Source organism: Pongo abelii, chromosome 11 (genome assembly GCF_028885655.2).
Source record: "Pongo abelii isolate AG06213 chromosome 11, NHGRI_mPonAbe1-v2.0_pri, whole genome shotgun sequence".
Classification (NCBI taxonomy): domain Eukaryota; kingdom Metazoa; phylum Chordata; class Mammalia; order Primates; family Hominidae; genus Pongo; species Pongo abelii.
Window position 1 is genome coordinate 91,554,332 of NC_071996.2, and position 21,524 is coordinate 91,575,855.

Genomic DNA, 21,524 nt, shown 5'->3' on the forward strand with positions numbered 1-21,524 from the left:
CAGCAATGATTCAATTCTCAAAATGGTACCGTGCCGCAGCAGTTTGAATACTGAGAAATTGGGAGGACCCAACATGAATTCCCTTTCTAGAGCAGTGTGGGAACATAGATTGCAGGAAACTCCCTATACAAGGCTCAGAGCCTATGAGAACATGCGAAGTCCCTCCTGACTCCAGGCTAATCCCAGCTGGGTACTTCACTTCCCTCTCTATGTTGCCTGAGTATTCATTCTTCAGAGAGTTTTTCATTTTTTTGTTGAATCCTGGTGTTTTTCTTTAGACACTACTCAAAGTGCAGTTATGTATTTGTTGTTATAATCTTTCCTTATGGAGGAAAGGATTGTCGGGTACCTTTATTCAACTGTCTTGATGACATTTTTTTCTGTTGATAATCAAATGTACCATTTATTTCTCTTGATCCTCAAATGTTCTTCTAGTTCCTGTAAATCTATAGCTTCTGCAGCATTTTGGGTATATAATGTGGACCATTAGCATGCTCAGTACTTACTTTTCCAGGTTATATTGTGACTTTAGTTATTGGTTTATTGGCCCAGAAAATAGGTGGGTGCAGATCCCAAAGGGGATGCATATTTAAGGCTCATTAATCCTCTAAAAGCAGGTGAGAATTGCAAACCATTAAGCCTCTTATGTGGGCTTAGAGGATTCAAAATGATCTGTGTATTCAGTTGTTTGATTAAATTGATCCACATGCCCCATTCTATGTCTCAGATTCTCATTTCTTCTTAATAAAAGCCTTGAATTTGGTATAATAGACTTTCTGTTTGTAAATCCAGTCTGTTCAGGAACAAGCCTCCTCTCTAAGTTCTGACCCTTATCTTCAGCTTTTTTTCCTGTCTGTCAAGGCACCCTGTGTTTCATAGTTTGCATTAAGTTGATGAACAATTACTCTTAGCAGACAATTGGTTTTTTCCAATTAATATATCCACATGCCCAAGCAACAGCTATTCAGTTGCATATTTCTTATATTTAATTTCTCCAAACTCTTAAATATCTAGGTACATTAGCCAATTTTCGTACTGCTATGAACAAATATCTGAGACTGGGTAATTTATAAGGAAAAAAAAAGCTTAATGAACTCGCAGTTCCACATGGCTAAGTAGGCCTCACAATCATGGTGGAAGGTGAAGGAGGAGCAAAGGCATGTCTTACATGGTGGCAGGCAAGAGAACATGTGAAGGGGAAATGCCCTTTATAAAACCATCATATCTCATGAGATTTATTCACCATCAAGAGAACAGCATGGGAAAACCCACCCCCATGATTCAATTACCTCCCACAGGGTCCCTCCCATAACACATGGGTATTATGAGAACTACAATTCAAGATGAGATTTGGGTGGGGACACAGCCAACCCATATCACCAGGTTATTTCAGTTGCCGGTTGTTTTAGTCTGTTTGTGTGGCTATACAGGAAATACCTGAGGCTAGGTAATTTATAAAGAAAAGATGTTTAATTGGCTCATGGTTCTGTAGACTGAACAAGAAGCATGGTGCCAGCATCTGCTTCTGGCAAGGGCATCAGGAAGCTCTCACTCGTGACAGAAAGGGAAGGGGAACAGGCATCACATGGTAAGAGAAGAGGAAATCAAGAGGGGGGAGGTGTCAGGCTCTTTTTAACAATCATATCTCATGAGAAATAATACAGTAAGAAGTCATTCATTACTGCAAGGATGGCACCAAGCCCTTTGCAAGTGATTACCCCCATGACTCAAACTCTTCCCACCAGACCCCACCTCCAACACTGGAGATCACATTTCAACATGAGATTTGGGGGAACAAAAATTCAAACTATATCTCCGATGTATTCCTTTCCACAGGTATCCAATTGCATTTCACTACTTTTATCAATTGCATTGCTACTGCATTAGCAACCAGTTCTACTGCATTAGAATGCAGTTCTACCGGGTTATTAGTCTTATTAGTTATTAGTTAGTTATAGACTATTGTTCTATTAGTTTAGTTATAGACTAACCAATAGCCTATTGGTTATTAGTTTTGTTAATTCTGCTGCACTGGGTTCTACTGCATTAGAACCCAGACAGATTCTATCAGTATTCTACACATCTGCAGTGATTAATCCTGATTGTCAACCTGTCAAAAGTGATCTTGCTCAAAAATCTCATTTTAGAGTTTGCCGTGTAGGACCACTCTCTGTTTTAATTTCCATAGGTCAAATCCCTGTGGAAATAGACTCTGTATTGGAAATTTGCAGCAACAAAAACTGTTAAGTAATAGGGAAGCAGGATTAGGCACTGGGTTTTTATTGCAACCGAGGCCTCAAGTGATTCTTTAGGGAACTCTATAGCTGGAATATACTTACGGAAATGTTTATAATTAGGGGAATTTGTACTTCCTATTTAGATTAGTCATTGTATGTAGCCTGCCCTGAAGATGAAGTGTATTCTTAAGTGAGGCAGCTCCTTTTGGCAGTAGGAAGTTCCTAGAGGGGAATTCAGCTATGTTACATCAGGGGAAAATACTACAAGTATTTGGGAGAAGGAATGCTTCAAGCTTATGGAGTATCTGAGAGGCAGAAACATAACATCCAGCATTAACCTCAAACACTGTATGGTAGTATGCCTCTCTATGTTTTATTTGTATAATAAAATTATCTCACACAGCAATACATTTAAATTATATCCTATTATAGTACAATGTTTCTTCTGTGCAATTATGATAGATAATATTTTCAGATGGCCCCCAAGATTCTTATCCGCTGGTGTACATACCTTATATAATCCCTTTTTCTTAATGTGAGCCAGACCAGTGAATATAATGTGATATCACTTCCATAGTTGGGTTACTAATCAATTGAGTTCATAAAAAGGGAGATTATCTTGGGTGGACCTGGCATAACCAAGTGAAACCAATAAAAGAAAGTGGACTGACAGAGAGACACTCTCCCACTGACCTCTAAGAAACAGTAAATTCCCGTGTTTTTAGAGGGTCTGTAAATGGAAGTCCTCTAGATGCTAAGAGAGACCGCTGGCTGACAGCAAGAAAATGGGGATGCCAATCATACAATCACAAGGTAATAAATTCTGCCAATGACCTGAATGAACTTGAAAAAGGACCCTGAGTCTCAGATAAGATAGCAGTTCCAGCCAAAAGCTCAATTTCAGTCTCTATGATGCTAAGCAGAGAATCCAGCTAAGCCATGCATAGACTTCTAACCTACAGAAACTGTGACATAATAAATGGATGTTATTTTAATCCACTAAATTTATGGTACTTTGTTATGCAGCAATTGATCACTAATTACCAACATTTAAGACACTCTACAACTGAACCTCAACTTAGCCATCTTGTAATATTTCTCAAGATTAGGAAAAATGAAAACATTATTTCAGTATTTTCCAGCTTCTCTCAGTTCCCTCCAAACACATGGTTCTCATTCCTGCCTCTGTATTTGTTCCCAGAATGTGGCCTTTATGTGGAATCCTCTCTTTATCCACTCCATTTATCTAAATCTTACAAATTCTTCAAGATCCAAGATCCACATCTTCTAAACTGCATTTTATTTATATTTTCTCTTATCTCTTATGACACATAAAGACTCATTAATTACATGGCAGATGTATCCAAGTAGAACCCAATCTGCCTTTCAGGCCAACATCATGAAATGTTACAAAATGCTCTTTTTCTGACCAACTTCACAAAATGTGATAAACACTTAGAAAGAGGGGTATTCAATGCCCTCCTTTTCCCTACTTCCTTGTCAACCCAAGCTTAAGTTGCGTGCATTAAGGACAGGGTGGCAAATGAAATAGATGGACATGTCCTATAGAATGGGATCCTAATGAACAAGTGGATTTAGGGGGCAGGAGGGACTTTATAGATCATTTGTTCCAACCACTCCATTATGCAGACAATAAAAATGAAGCTCAAATAGTTTAGGGGCCCAATGTTTTACAGTTAAGTTAGAATAATAAACGAATATCTCCTAATTCCCAATCTAATAAGTTTATAATCAGAAAAAAATTAAGAGCTTAAAAAAGAAAAAAAAATGCTTGACTAACTTATAAATAATTATTAACTTGATTTAATGAGTGATCAAATAACATAGTAGTTAAGCAGTGGGCTCTAGGTCCCTACATCTTGGGTGTTGATTCTACATCTGCAATACCTCTGGTGAGGTATTGTTCTTTTTCATTTTAGTTATGAAGGAATCAAGAAGATCCAAACATGATGTTTCATTTAAAAAATGTGGACCTGATCTTCAATGAACACTAATATGTTTGTTTAAAGTGAAAATATGTATGAAAATTTTTAAATGCACAATATAACATAATTGTTTATTGGAAGTGCAAGCAGAACTAATGTTTTCGCCTTTTTGTTGAGAGAGGCAAAATGTGCTTATTATCAAAGTAGTCCTTTAGGTTTTACATAGTTATCTGGAAAAACTGGAGATTACATTGCTTTCTTTCCAGAAGACTTCACACTTTTAATCACTACCAATACACGCTGGCCTGATGTGAAACCTGAGACTCTCATATCAAAAGCTGAGCCTTAGTAAGAAAAGAAAAACAAAACCCTCTCAAATAACTCGTTGCATATAATGCATTCAATTACTGGATATTCTTCTTCTGGTAATATCTCATTAACCTGATAGATCACAATTTGATGATAATTTTTTACAAAGAAAAATAGTTTTTCGGGAGAACAGTTTACTTTTCCTCCTCCTTTTCTTGCGTGACCTGACCAAAGACTGAACCCATCACTGAAACTGTGCTGTTTCCACTTTAGTTTATTCCCTGATGTGAAATGATATCATGTTTCCGTTGTTTCTGGATAAACTCAAGCAGGAACTAAACATGTCTTGTGGCTTTGATCTAAGCCTCTGTGTATGGTTCATAAGCCTCAGACAGTGCTCTTGTAAAATATCTACAAACTGTATTTCTTATAAAACTTTTAGGCTTTATTGAAGTGAATATGGTGAATTTCATGCCTTGATCAGTCTCTGCTTTTCCAAATGCTTGACATGAAAGGAATATAACCTGCCTATCATATAAATAATTTTTTTTAAGAAATAGATTTTTTTTCCCTTACAAACTCGAATTTAGCATTTTTTTCATGAATGTAACCCTGTTAACCCGTAGTTTTTATAATTTTTGTTATTGTCTTTCTGTATCTCAACATCACTGACCCTTGTCCAAACAGTTCAATAGTCTGATTTTAAATAAAATCAATAAATGCTAAATAACAAAAAAACCTCTTTTGGTTCAAATGTCATCAAGTAACTTTTTCATATTGTTCTTGTCTGACATTAAAGTTAAAAAGCAGATTTAATCAATAACATATAGTGAATGTTCAGCTTTCTGAGGTCAGACTTGGGATCCAAAGAGTCACCGTGAGTGGCTGCTCAATTCTCCTTCCTTTGTGTTCCTAGTTAGTTCTAGGTGTCATTATAGACATAATATCAAATCCTTGGAGACACAATAAATCTTACCTGTCATCTCATCTAGAGCGCTTCTTTACCAGCGTACTACCTCCTCACCTTCACACCAAAGAGACATTCATTATGTAACTCAGATTAGCACTTGATAAATAGTTCACATATCACCCATATACAAATATGTTTACATTTACCCTTCCTTGTCTTCTCCCAGCCTAATATACACACAAACATATATAGAACCATGTACTATTTGGTATAGGCCCTATATTTTATCCTTGTATTTCAATGATAAATTAAGGGACACATAAAGGGATTTTTGTTAAAAGAAGATGTAACAGTCCTTGAACTCCTAATAAAAGCTAATATTGAATAAAATTTATAATCAATTAAAATGTTTAGAAGTAGTACGAGATATATTTCATGTGGCCTACCCAGCATTTATTTTCCCCTTCTTCCTTCAAGAGAACTCCAATTTTGCTCAATATGGCAACATGCCCAACTAAAATTACCTACCTCCCCATACTCCTTTGTAACTATGAAAGCACCTTTATGGCTAAGTCTATAATATTTCTTGATATGAAGGGTAAGAGTTCATTGGAAATTCATTACTTTTCTGCCTTTCCTTCTTTGAACTCAGGCATGGTGCCTAGATGTTCACCAGCCAGTCTGTGCTATAAGAATGAAAGCCAGACATTAAAGATGGCAGATAAAATACATCAAACCCTCTTTAATGGCATGATGGGAGGCCCCCATGCCAATCCTGAGTTATCTACCTCTGATTTCTTCCTGTGAAAGAAAAAAATGGCCAAACCGCTAGATTCAAGTTTCTATTGCATGCAACCAAACACACTCCAAAATAACTAAAATGTATATTTAAAAGGAGGAAAAAGGAATGTTTACACACTATTGGTGGGAATGTAAATTAGTTCAGCCACTGTAGAAATCACTTTGGAGTTTTCTCAAAGAACATAGAACTACCATTTCATCCAGCAATCTCATTACTGGGAATATACCCAAAGGAAAATAACTCATTCTACCAAGACACATGCACTCATGTTCATCACAGCATTATTTATGATAGCAAAGACGTGGGATGAACCAAGATGCTCACCAACAGAGGACTGGAAAAAGAAAATGTGGTACCATAGAATACTACACAGCCATAAAAAAGAATGAAATCATTCCCTTTGCAGCAACATAGATGCAGATGGAGACCATTATCCTAAGCAAATTAACGCAGAAACAGAAAACCAAATACTGCATATTCTCACTTACAAGTGGGAGCTAAATATTGAGTACACACAGACACAAAGGTGAGAACAATAGATACTGAAGATTACTAGAGGCTAGCAAGGGTTGAAATGCCACCTATCAGGTACTATGCTCACTAGCTGGATGACAGGATCATTCATACACCAAACCCTAGTACATGCAACTTAGCCATGTTAACAAACCTGAACGTGTACCCCCAGACCTAAAAAAAAAAGTCGATAAAAAAATTAACCAGTAAAGTCTTAAAGTGATAGTCCTATAACTCAAATTTCTGTCTCCTCAAATTTTATTTGAATTTTCCTGGCTGGAAGTAAAATAATGAAACCTTTTTTTCAGTTAGCAGGTTTCCTGGTAGGAAAGTTTAGGAACAAAAATGGTAAGTTGAACTTATTCCTATTTTATAAAAAATGAACACAAATTTCATAGGTTAATATAGATAATTGATCTATCCATATTAAAAATTTAATGCAGATTTTATAATTTTATACATTCTGTCTATTATTAACAAGGATTTACTGTCTCTTAGACAAAATAAGATTTGAAAGGATTTGAATGTTCATATAGTCATGAATGTCTTTATCTGCCAGGTATTTCTTCTCTATGGAGAAGTGAAAAACACTTTGTCTATAACTATACATACGTTTTCCAGTATAGCCCAATTTCAATAATACTTGCGTGCCATGTGCCCTGATTTTAAAAAAATCATTATATGCTTATGAAACTCTCCCTTTGAACTATATCATATTCAAAATGAATTATAGGGTCCTTTGGGTTTTGTTTCTTTTTCTTTCACTCAGTAAAACAAATTATTTTAAAGTTTTATTCCTTTACATGCTTTAGGAATTCTATTTTTTTTGGTATGTGGATCCTTTGCCCTCTTTTTTTAACCCAAGTTATCCCCTTGCTCAAAGCTTTTAATACCCTTTCCCCCAGTCTCTGTCTGATACTCAATGTCTTCTACAGCATAATCCCATAATGATACAAAGGGAAAGAGTCAGTTGGAAAAGTCTATGCTTCTCTCTTTTCTTTCTTGGAACATAGGCATTATGCCTTGATGTGCAATAGTCAGTTTGTGCTACAAGCAGCTTCTCAATTATGTCTCCTCCTACATTCCTGTGCAAGAGGAGGCTGGATCTAGGAATTCTAAAATGGTAGAATGCAAATTGCATTTATTTCTAAAAGTTCATTTTCGAGGCAACTCTGAGTCCATAATGTTTATGAAACCCCTTCGTAGTGGAGCTCTAAAGACCTATTAAAGACAAAACTTTTTGAGGTCCTTGGAGACCTGTGTGTTTGGGACAGAGATCTGTTTTATTGCCAGATTATGGAGCTAAGATACAGGGAGAGTAAAAGGCATGTCTCTACATTATGTGCATGTCAGTGGAGATGTTACAAATCACTTCCCAGCTGATTGGTCTCCAGCTTGATTAGTTCCATTCTCCAAACCTAATCTAAAATGCACTATTACACAGTTACAGTCTTGATGCATATGGATGTTCTAGGGCTTTCTAGGGATTATCTATGTTGGGTCTGAGCAAAATTTTGTGACACAGATAAATGTTACTCCTATAGGCCACTGATGGGGAGTTAGGGATTTGTTAATGTGGATGAGATGATCAATTGTGATAGCCCCTAGATGGATGTGATTGCATGTTCTTACTGGAGTGAAGGCTGGACAGACAGTAAGAGAAGACTCAAGCTCAAGTAAGACTGAGCATCACAATGTCCCTTGAAGGAGTCTTTTATTTTGTCCCATATTTGACATTTTTTCTTGACTGCAATTTCAATGCCTTTTAAGGGAAAGCACAGAAAATATGATTTCTTTTCTTTCTCTTTTTAGGATCTTCACTGAGACATTTTCTTTAAAACAAAAGTCAGATTAACCAAAGAAAAGCAAACAGAAGTTTATTCATGCATGTTGTACTCATTACATGGCAGAGGCCTCAGTTCAGAAGTATTTCTCTCTCAAGGCAATGACTTAGGGGCCTTGCTTAAACAGTATTTTAACAAACAGCCATAAATACTATATAGTGACAAGCCTAAGAAGAGGGTAACTTTAGGCTTCCAAAAGATAGGAAAATGTGGGAAGGTAAATTTTTGGGAAGAGAAGAGCCTGCTCCTGGGTCCTCTGGTGCTGCTATCTGTGAGTTCTGTTTCTGATCTGATACAGGCAGAGGAGGGACAAAGTGTGCCCTTGTGTTTAATTTTTTTTAGGTCCACAATTCCCAGTATTTTAGAGAGGATGATTTTGTTTTTCCTTAACTTTCTTAGATATCATGGCAGAGGTTGAGTACACAGGCTTCCCTGTCCTGCCTTACAAGTTCTTGCTGGCCTGTGCTTCCCCAACTTCTTCATCCCACCAATACCATCCTTTCCCACCTCAAATAAAAAAATCTACTTTGTCTTGTTTCACAAGGAAACTTAAGTCCTAGTACCAATTACTCAGAATCACTTGCAGAAAACAAACAACAAAAAAAAACATTATCTAGTTCCTAGATAACATGGGGAGGCTTAATCATTTGGTTTCCTCATGAGATATATATGTATGTTCTCCATTTAAAATAGGTGATCATTTCTATTTTGCCTCATTTAAGCTATATGGTCTATATTGTCCCTTAAGGGCCAAGGCAGAAAAGAAATGGGGGGATGGAGCCATTTATCTCAAGGGACATCCATTTGTTTTGAATCCTTAAAGTCCCAGTGCTAAGGATTCTGAAAATGTTCTTGATATGGGAAACTTCCAGGCTCCAGCCTTCTCTTGCAGAATCAGCCAGAAGCCTGGGAAAATCTGAGAGGGAAGGATGAAAATAAAGGAAGGATGACTACTGCAGAGGCATGCAATGTTTTTTGGGTTTTTTTGTGGTTGACATAATAAAACATCAGGAACAAGAAACACGGCACACAACCCATGATGGAGACACCAAAAAGCCCCAAATTGGGGCATTCCTCATTCCTGACTATGGAATTTAGTATTTAAGAGTCTCACAATCCCCAGGGTTCCACAGTGTAATCCTTATTATTGGATCCAGGAGCTGGCAGTTGTTTCCCTTTTGTTTACAGATCAGTTATTCCATCCACGGCCTCAGGGATGTGAGTAATCCTGCAACAAAGAATTCTGGGAATGGTTAAAAGTCATGGCTGGCCAACATTTCAACAAGCTTGAGGTGCCCTCAGCGAAGGGCAGGGCATAGACCAGAGGGCTTCTAAAAGGCCAGGCAGAAGAATCCAAGGGATCTGAGTCTTCATTCTCTGGAGCGACTGCTGATTACAAGCTTATGGCACAGAATTGTGACGGGACCCCCGGGGACAGGTCTTGAATGAATCCCTTTTATACTTCTCTCCACAGTTTATGACATCTAGGTTTAGGAAAGCAGAGTGTAGATGGGAAATGTTAGAAAAAGCACAGGATGCTCTTTTTTTTTTTTTGGAGTGTTTTAGATACTTTACTTGAGAATGCTGCACTGTAAAAGCCAAGCCAGGCCGGTGAACTAGAAGATAAAATTTCCTATTTCTTTGTTCATTACATCTCTTGCAGAAGTGCTGCTGTCTTGAAGTCTGGCATAGGCTCTGCTCTATATGGCCTTGCTCTGCTCAGAGGACATTGGCTATAAATGAAAAGGGTTGTGGGAAGTTTAGAAAAAGCTCACTAGATTGATATTTCTTTCACAATACTTTGTTTAAGTCCTAGCCAAGAAAACCCCTGGAGGAAGGGCAGGGGACCTAAAGGTAATGGGCTCTGCAGAGAACCAAATGTGCAGTTATTCTTTTTGACTTGCTGTGGGCATTAGGGCTGTCAGCCAAACTCCTGGAGGCCTTGAAAGAGAAAGTAGTTCTAAAGCTCTGTTTCTCCTTAATCTGTCTCAACAACAACAAAAAAAAAAAAAAAAAAAAGAAAAAGAAAAGAAAAAGCCTGACATTCAAATTGTAAAAACTGTTTCTCAGCTTCAACTGGGGGAGAGTAAAGAAGGTTAAAAGTCAGCATTCATTCCATTCTTGAATGTTAAGAACATCTTTACAATCCTGCTGAGAGCAAGCACAAATGGATCTTAAAGGTCACATACATTAGCAGTCTGATGTTGACATAAAGGCAGCCAATTTTGATAGCTTTACAGATGGCTCCTGGTTAACATTCCTACCCAGATTCTCCATGAACTGTTCTAGACCTGAAAAGTCCATGACAGAATGGGAAGGGGACCGTGGAATGAGAAAGGAGGCATAAAGCTTTGTGCCTGCTCTAGGCTTCCAGGCCCCAGTTGTCCCATAGAACTTTCAGCAAAACCAGGGCAAGACCTTCCATAACAGTATACTACATTTAATTTCCATTATAGTGTTTCAATGTATACAATGCTGTGTGTGTATGTTTTAATCTATACACTAGGGCAAGTACCCCAATCAAGAATATATAATTCAGGGCTAGATAGTTCGCATTGTAAATATCTGAATTAAGAATTGACACACCAGAGAAAATTAACAGAGAAGAGCTTTAAATAATTCTACTTTAATCTGCCTTAGAGAGTTGATTATTTTTCATAAGGAATGGTAGAAGTCCTTGATGGCCTAGACACAATAGGCAGCTCAGCTCTTGTATTAATGGAAGAAAGGAACTGGCTGGATAATATCCTAGGCTTGGAATCTGTACTGGTCTTGTGCAAGGCCACCTATAGATAATTCTGCCCTGACTCTGATTAGATTAACAGAATCCTGACACTAAGGTAGTATGCAATATGCCTCAGATGAGCTTTTCATGTAGGTCCTTCCTGGAATGCCTAAACCTCAGAACTCACCAGTTCATAGTGTTAGAGTGGGTAGCTAAGCAGACATGAGCAGGGAAGGAGATGGTACCCTCGCCCCAGGAATGTCAGGTGACCATCAGGTGATGGTCAGGAGGTTGTTAAACTGTCTCTCTAAAACAATAATTGGTCGAAGCTGGCACTAGGGAAAGGCAAACTCGCAATAGATGGAAAACACCTGAAGCTGGTGATCAGTGGCTTCCTAATAAGATCTCAGGAGTTGGGTGAGCAGCCTCAGCATGCACACTAAGAGGCAAAATGGCAGAGTTTAACTGGCATATGAACTTCCTTTAGGAACACTGGACTGGTAAGGGAAAAAATGCCTCAAATGAGCATATGCACAACTTCAGTAAACACATACACATTTCACACGTAGCCCCTCCCAAGTGCTGGCAGGCCACTGTGCATGCATTCTGCCCGCCCCAAGGAAAACTCAAGGGAGGAGACACACAAACCCTGGAACCATTCCAATGTATAAAAACTCCATGTCAAGGGTCTGACTGGGTACTTGGATCTCTCAAGTCATCTGCTTGACTCTCTTTCAAGTTTACTTTACTTCCTTTTGTTGCTACTCAAAAACTTAAAAAAAATTGTTCACTCCTGCTCTAAAACTTGCCTTGGTCTTTCCTTCTGTCTCATGCCTCAGCTGAAATTTTTCCTGCAAGGAGGCAAGAATCATGTTTGCTACAGACCCGTTGGATTCACTACTGCTAATGATAGAACAGATTATATGACACTTTTGTGCCTGCTTATTACTAAATGTTATGTAAATATGCCAGAATTCGTTCTAAGTTTCATTTATTATATCTTATCATTTGATATGTATAAACCCAGGTTAGGGGTACAAATGGAGGGCCACATACCATAGCTTTAACAATTTAAAATTATAAATCAAGTTGACAAACTTTAAATTATGTTTTTCCTTCTACCTTGACAACACTGAAACACTATTAATGTCATCTGAGAAGAAGAATTTAATAAATTGACTAAGTTGCCTTTTCTCTTAGTGAAGTGTTTTTACTACTCAAATCCTCTTCACACTGATAAGTACTTTTAATCATGGATTGACAGCAGCAGAGCCCACAGATCTTCACAGGATTAAGATAGTACTGTTTTTTGATGTGAGAATTTTGGGTAAGAAAGAGGAGAAAGCATTTCTGTGAGACCTAAATGGCATCCTTGATATGTGAGTCTCTCTAAGGAGCAAGTTTCAGGAATGGTGCTTCTCTTGCATAGGTCTAGGAAGGTACTGCTTTGAAGTCACAGATACCTAACAAAAATTAAAAAAAAAGCCTTCAAGTTGGGAAGAGCTGAATTAGCTGAAATCAATTATAAACATTTCTTGTGGCAGATACTGGGGATGCCCCAGTTATATCCCATTAGTGTCGCCTCTTCCCATGCATTCAGATCTTAAAGCTCTTACTGTCTTACTGTCAGGATCTACACTTTGAGGACATCTGGCACTTGCCCTTGCCTGGGGCAGACAAAAATTCTGGAATCGGTGCCTTTGTAAGTGTTCCGAACTAGTGAATGAGAGTTGATGGATAAATATTTTAGCTTCCTTGTTCTTTGGGTGTGACGACTGTGAGCTTAGTCTACAATATATTTCAAAGAAGAATACAAATGTAAACAATAAAAACTGCAGGGTAAAATCAGAAAACTGTCAATAAAAAATAGACAATTACCACCAAACTGCCCGTACAACATAAGAAGAAAGTGGAACAAGAAATATGTTGAATTTCTATGAAGTTAATAATGTCTTTTAAAAACCTCAAACAAGGTAGAATGATGAGTTGAGATAACAGTATTGAAAAGATGCCAGTTTCCTTCAATCAAATTCCTAATAGTTGTTTTTAATAGACTTTAAATTTTTTATTTTTAAATGCATTGGAAGAAAATCCATAAACATTTAAAAACTAGTGGAAAACAGAGTTTGGCAGTGGGTAATGAAAGTAGCTTTTCCTTAGTGCATACTATAAAATGCATTTATTACTAAAATCATGTGGATTGGCATAGTCATAAGCAAGTAGAATAGCCATAAGCATATATATTTATTTATAATAAAATTTACATTTAAAATCTATTGAGAAAGAAGTTTTTACGGAAGGGTCTAAGTCCAAGATTCCTACACAAATTTCCCAGACACCATTATAGATGTGGAGTCAATGATAAAATGGGCATTTTACTGCTGTTTGGGCAATTTTAAAGCTATGCATTTTAAAGTAAATAAAAGTTACCTCAGAAATACAAAGAATATATTCTAGATAGAGGAATAAACTAAGAATTAAAATTTTAAAAAACATATCCATTTCAGAAGAAAATACAGAAGAGTGTACTTTAATACTGGTTGAGCTTTGCATCCAAGTTATCTGGGTTAAAATCCTGGCTTCTTCAAGTCCGATCATGTGGCCCTGGGAAGTGATCTCTTTTTGCCTAATCCTATTCTCTGAATTGGTGATCATATTAGTATCTACTCATAAAATTGGCATATAGATTACATGATTTATGAGAAATGTAATGCTAAGGACAGTTCTTAGTTAATACTAAGTTCTATTTGATTTTGAAAATAAAATAGAAAGATATCTTACTAGTAATGACAGTAATTAAAATACAATAACAATGATGTTATATAAATGATTGGTAATATCTAATTTGATATAGATGCGGTAATTAAGCAGTCATATATAGGTTAAATATAAGTAAAATGGAACTAGTATTTTGATGGGAAATTTTTAAAAATTTGCAGCAATATACCCTTTGACCCAAACATTTCATTTTTAGGAGTCTGTTTTGGGGAATCACATGCAGATGTTCATTGTCACTTTTCATAAGAGCAAAATGGCAAACAATTTAAAGTTACTCAATTATGGAAGATTAAATTAATTATGGTAAATCATATGCTATTCAGACACTAAAAAGATTTTAGTAGATACATATATACTGAAGTTGAAAATGCCAAGATATAGTCAAGTTAAAGCTCAGACCAAATTACAATATGTAGTGTGTAATCTCATTAATGCCACAGAGCAAACAACATGTAAATATGGACTTGTACAGAAAAGTAATGAACTGATAAACACCAGTTAACAGCAGTCAGTTGTCTGAGGTTAGAAAATCAGAGTGAATAAGGACAGTGACAAAACATTCACATACTACTTGATCATTGACTGTGTAACACTTCCATACTATTAGAGTAATTTTTAAATAAGCATTACAGTAAACCTTATGAAAATAAAATGAGAGGAAGACTTTATGAAAGATATGTTACTTCATTTGTGTCTTACAACATAGTTATGTTGTGTTTTGAAGAGACAAGGTAGAAATGAGATTCTGGGCAGGAATAAACATGGCAAGTGGGTCTGCAAAAGCATGAGATACTAGGCTGAGAACAACCCTCTACCTATAAGACATGGCTATAGAAGTAAAACCTAGAAAGCTATGCAGGAAAACAATTCTGTCTTCTAAAATCCAGTCTTTGAAAAGGTCTATATAATTCTGAAAATTAAATAATAGAGGGAAATCAATTTTAAGTGAATATTGTTGAGAAATTATTTTGTCTGTGGTCTCCTCAATATCCTTAACAGCCTTATTTCTTGCCAGCAGAGTCTTTTTATTAGTTTGTTTGCTTTTATGCATTTATGGAAGGTGAACCCTTTTAACCAGCCCCAGAGGGCAAATGTTGATAAGTTTAAGTAAATCCTGGAAATTCTGTGTGTTATCAATCACTGATTTAAGCAAAGATATGGGACAAAACTCTGGACTAAGAAAATCTGCCAAGGAGCTTCTGTGAAATATTTCCTACCCTGAAAAGGTTATATTTCCTTTGGAACATGGGTTGTCGGGTAATGGTTGGAATTTCTGCTGCTATCTTGCAATTATGAAGAAAGTTGGGAGAACTGTGGAGAACAGCCAGAACCCTGGCATCTTTGAGCTATTATATTAACTAAATCTAGAAATCCCTAGCCTCTAGAATTTTCCTTATATGGGAAATTAAGTTTTTCTCATTGTGTAAGTTTTTTTGTTTGGTATTCTATTACTCATGGCTAGTAACTAATTCATGCATAAATGGAAAAAAAATGAGCTCACTATACGAGATTCAATTTATTTATTTATTCATTTATTTTTGAGACAGGATCTCACTCTGTCACTCAGGCTAGAGTGCAGTAGTGCAATCTTGACTCACTGCAACCTCCACGCCCTGGGCTCAAGTGATCCTCCCACCTCAGACTCCTGAGTAGCTGGAACACAGGCATGCACCACCACACCTAGCAATTTTTTTTTTTTTGGTAGAGATAGGGTCTCACCATGTTGCCCAGTCTAGTCTCAAACTCCTGAGCTCAGGTGATCCCATGAGCCACCATGCTCAGTCACATGATTCAATTTAGACAGCTGGAATTTGTATATTTGGTGCTAACCATCACTTCTTACACTTGGCTTACATTAGCCAGGTATAATAAGCTTTTAGAAAATGAGATAATACATATTATTTTGAAAGATCATTTTCAACAAAATTGTATATATTAGAACATGTATTCAGAAAATAAATGGACAATGTAGGCAAATAAGTAATAGTGATTTTCTAATGTCTAATGACAAGTAATTGAATCTATATTTGTATCTTATATGTACATAGCTCAAAGTTTGTTTTACATTTAATTAAAGTTCCCAGGCTTTTAAAACTTTCTTTTATTATTAGTGTCATCTGTTTTCTTCACAATTATTTAAATTTGCTATTTTTGTTCTTAATTAACTTTACTTAAAACATGCTTAGAATGACTTACATACTGATACAAATATCCTTTGTAATATTGCCTGTTCTGAATCAAGCATCGTGCTTTATCGTTTTCTTCTCTGAGATAATCATGTCCATTGAATTTATTTAGTATAATGTGAGCTTTTTCATTCCAGGAGATTACCATGTAAACCATGTAAGTGGTAAATACATATCTCAAAGCGGACAAGATAATATGTTCTAATAAATTTTAGGAGCCTAATCTTCATTCTTCATTTTTTACTACAAATGTTGATATTACTTACTTTGTACCTAATTATGTTCAGAATCTTGTGTTGGGTGTTTGGAGGGATAAAAAGTTTAATAAAACACAACTCTTGTCCTCAAAGTTGTACATATTTCAAAAGGTAAGTTAAAATTTGTATGTTACTTTAAATTATGTTATAGACCTATCTGTATATCAGATACATCTAAAACAGAAAAGCTTTTTTATGCTCATTTTTGGAAAGTACTATTTAGAATTCAATGTAGGTAACATGAAAAATAAGGTAATATTTAATTATGGTACTAATACCATTTAAATTAATAACTACTGCTTATTTAATGAAATTTCACTTTTTGGACTTCATGAACTCAGTTAACTAATTATGTAGTTATAGCTCATAAATATTCTAGGGAATTGACAGTTTTAATTCCTTTCTAAAGAATAATCTGCTCTAAACATTTTCATTACAAGGGCAAGCCCAGTTTTCTTAAATTTCATTTTATTTAGTAGAATTTAACTCCCCTTTGCCTTTCCTTTCTTGATAGTTTTAGCCATGAATTAAAATCTTTTTCCTGCTGCTTTTGCAACAGTTTGTATTATAAGCAATATTGTCTTGCATAGCTTTTCAAATCTTAATTTCATTTAATTGGTCCCTCTTTTAAATCAATTTCTACAAATGGACTGAATTTTAAAATTCAGCTTATCCTTTTGAGCTGTGCAATAGTGGGTTCTAGATATACAGATATCTAGATATACAGGTCTGTAGCCACAACAGAATAAAGCTAGAATATAATTGCTTGCTTTCTAAAGTAGGCTCTTGAATGAATGCACATATAGGCAAAAATACATGGTTTGTAAGGAGTTGAATCTACAACTTATTTTAGGCAAATCATATTCGATTTGATAAAATATCATTAGAGAAAATTAGGTTAAATAGCGTGGCACAATTACTTATTCATTAATTTTTAGTAGTAGTTGATACTCATTAATAACATTTAATTTATTTGTTTGCTATTTATTTATTAAAACCTGACAAGGTATCAGGGTGTATGCTTGGCCCAGGAGTTACAAAGATCAGAAGACATAGTTGTCACATAGGGAATTTTGGCCAGATTTATAGCTATGTAGAAATGTATGCTATTCACCAATAACGACTACTTTGCATAATCTAGTGACTTTAAAATAGAAACATAGTCATAGGCTTATATCATTTACTATTTCTTATATTGCAACCAATACACATTTTGATGTAGTCATAATTGTGGACAAGGGCAAATGTTAAAGATCCCTTCATTCTTACTGTTACAGGCCTTTGAGAGCTACACTTCCCTGAATGTATTTGCTGTTCCTTAGGCTTTACTCAGCCTCTCTTAGTTTTCTTTTTTTCTGTTCCCCCAATACACTTTGGCTAAATTGTCATTTAGTAAATTTGCCACTTCATTTCTCCAATTACCAATTTTTAAATTAAAACCATTAACTTGAACTTCTTTTCTATACTTTAGTTACTCAGAAGTAGAAACTTTGTTTAAAAACAATATTGTCATAAATTTGTATCATTATCAAATTTGTTCATGTACATTACATTATTGGATATCTTGAATAGAAGTGATTGGATAAATGATGCACTTTTCTGTGTTGGTTTCTGAATATTGGAAGCTCTCCTATGTATAATTTAGCTCTCTCTTTAACATATAGCACACTTAAAATCTCTGGGACTATTCTTCTCATACTTCCTTAGTATAAGAGAATAAAACGCAGCAGGATTCATGGGCTTGAATTTCTTTTTGGGACAGCCTTTTGGCTGTCCATGTATCAACACCTTGGAAATTAAACAGATGGGGAAGATAAGACTATGCTTATATGAAGATGGAATCTTGAAGAAGAGGGGTAGGAAATAAACAATAAACAAACAAATGAGATGATTTCAGATAGTGATAAACACTATAACTAATTAATTTGTGCCGATCAGAGCATAACAGTGGTGTGGTGTCTGTAGAACAGATAGCAGACCTCTTAGGATGAAAGGTAGCAAAAAATGAGTCATAGAAGATGAAGCTGGAAAGATAGGCAGGGGCCTGATGGGGAGCACTTAATATTTAAACATAGGCCTAAGTCTAAAGTAAATGTGAGGACAAAGAGGAAACCATGACATATAAATACTATATAGTCAGGTGAAATAGAAATAATGCAAATAAAAATTGTAAGAAAAGGAGAGTGAAAGAAGCAACAGAATAAGCTCATTGATAGATTTCATAGGCAATAATGGAAGTTAAAGACACCATCAAAGATTAGCAAATAAGTTAGTAAAAAATTAAATAAGAAAAGCAGTAGACTAAGGGCATTTAAATAAGGAGTATATACAAAGGTAACAACTAGAACAACAATGAAAACATTCTTATATGCTAAAAGAAATATAAAAAAGTGTAAGAGTAAAGAGAACACAAGATGTAGAGAAACACAGCAAATATGCCATAATGCTCATAAAAAGTATAACATAAAGTAACATGATAGAGTTGAGCCTAAATATAAGGTCACATCAATGTAGGTGATTGGAATTAACTCACATTTTAAACTAAAAAATGTTTTCAATTTGAATCTAAAAGCAAAACTAACTAAAGTCTAAGACACACCTCAGGCTAATAATAAAAAGAAGGGCAAATGTAAAATATATTAGACAGATATAAAATATAAAAAACAAGGTTTTTTATTTACATATATGTTACATAGGTTGTAATCCTAATATCCAATATAGAATTCAGTGTGAAAAAGGACAATCTTAATACAGATTATTGCAATTTTAACAATCATATAATAGTTACATATGTTCATACACAAAATAACATAGTAACTATCTTGATAAGTTAAAAACCACAGTAGATTCAAGAAGATATATATAAAACCACACCAATAATAGAATAATGCTATAATTCTATATAAGAGATAGAATAATATCTCTTATTATTCTATCTAATAGAATAATGCTATAATTCACTATAAGAGATATCAAGTTAACAAAAGTAAGTTTTAAAAGACCAAACCAATGAAATTGGTTTGTCTAATAGATAGGTCTATTAGATAGAATCTTATTATTATCTATTATCCATCTTATCTATTAGATAGAATCTTATTATTCTATCTAATAGAATAATGCTATAATTCACTATAAGAGATATCAAGTTAACAAAAGTAAGTTTTAAAAGACCAAACTAATGAAATTAATGATATATCTTACAGAATATATTTATATATATATATATGAAATTTGCCCTCTGACAATAATGAATACGCTTTTTCTTCAAGTGTATATGGAATATTCACAAAACTTGATAATATGTTAGGTCACAAAGAGTGTGTCCGTAAATTTCATGAGGTACAAATATTTTAAACAAGTATTTGATCCTAGTGCAAGAAAAAATTAAAAAGTTTAGGCAGGGCACGGTGGCTCACGCCTGTAATTCCAACACTTTGGGAGGCCGAGGTGGGTGGATCACCTAAGGTCAGGAGTTCAAGACCAGCCTGACCAACATGGTGAAACCCTGTCTCTACTGAAAATACAAAAGTTAGCCAGCCATGGTGGCAAGCACCTGTAATCCCAGCTTCTCGGGAGGCTAAGACAGGAGAATTTCTTGAACCCAGGAGGTGGAAGTTGCAGTGGGCCAAGATCACGCCACTGCACTTCAGCCTGGGCAACAGAGTGAGACTCCATCTCAAAAAAAAAGAAGTTTATAAGAGCTCCTCCATTTGGACATTAAATAAAATTTTCTATTAAACTAACTTGGCAGAAAGGGAAAATAACTTCTGAATATGTAATTTATAAAAGGTAACATAAACACTACACATAAGAATCTATATCTTAAAGCAGTAATAAAAGGAAGACTTCTATAATTAATCATATTTATCAATAAGGACTAAGAAATGCAAATAAGTGAATAAAAAATGTATTCTCAGATTAAATACTAGAAAAGGAGCAACAAATAAATGAAAATAAAACAAAAGAAGTAAATGACAAAGATATAAACAAAAATCAAGAAGGTTGAGTATTATAAAACAGTAGATATATATAATAAAAATATGCATGTTTTGAAAAAAATTAGACAATAAGAAAAAACAAGTATACAAATATACAAAATGAGAAATAACAATGAACACAACTATTAAAACAAATAGAACAAAATGAAACTATGCAAATAAATCTGAAAACCTAAATAAAATGGACAACTTCCTAGGAAAACATTCTACCACGTGAACTCCATTAGATATGAAAAGCTTAAGCAGACTGTATCAGTCTAGGTCCATTCAGCATCATATCAGCAATGTCAGAAACCAGCATGATGCTGTACAATGAAAAGTTAATCAGATTCCTTAAAGATTATAATACAGGGCTGAGACTTCATTCATATATCTTTGTATTGTTTTAATCAAGGTATATTGCTAGCCTTTCTAGCTGAAACCAAAACACTTCTGATGGTAGAGAAAAAAAGACTCCATTTCTGAAAGCAAACTTATGTTTTATCCTGCATATATCTGGATTACCACAAATGAATTTTCCATCCTTTAATGATCTTTTTGTTAAGGTTAGGGGATTGATTGGGAAGGAGCAGGATCCTGAATACTAGAATAAAGACACTTGTGGGCCATGCGCCAGTAATTTAAGTATCTGATCTAATTATTTTTTTCTCCAACTTATCTAGAACACTTAGAAACAACCAAACAGTCTTATTTTACATCTTGTTTTCAATAAGCTGTTCTATAGCAGCAAATGCTTAGTCACCAAAAGTCTTTCCTTATATTGGCACTAAATTACAGATGTCTATAGATGATATCATTTATATACTTGTTTTCTGTGGTGTGCAATGTACTGCTCTTACTACTAGGAAGAGTCATTAGTAACTAAATCTAAACAGCACGGAGAATCAATTCTATGTAGGTGAATATCAGTTCAGGAGACGCAGTCTTAAATTTCTGTTTATTTGGAACCACTCTTGGTTTAATTATACACATAAGAATTTGTTATAGGGATTGGTATATATACATAAATACATACACAT

General features: G+C 35.1%; 1 long non-coding RNA gene across 1 annotated transcript in view; it reads left to right on the forward strand.

Annotated features, from left to right (window-relative positions):
* LOC129058068 (uncharacterized) overlaps positions 1 to 21,524 on the forward strand; it is a 130,347-nt gene that overhangs the window by 16,436 nt on the left and 92,387 nt on the right. The gene's annotated exons all lie outside the window — the stretch shown is intronic.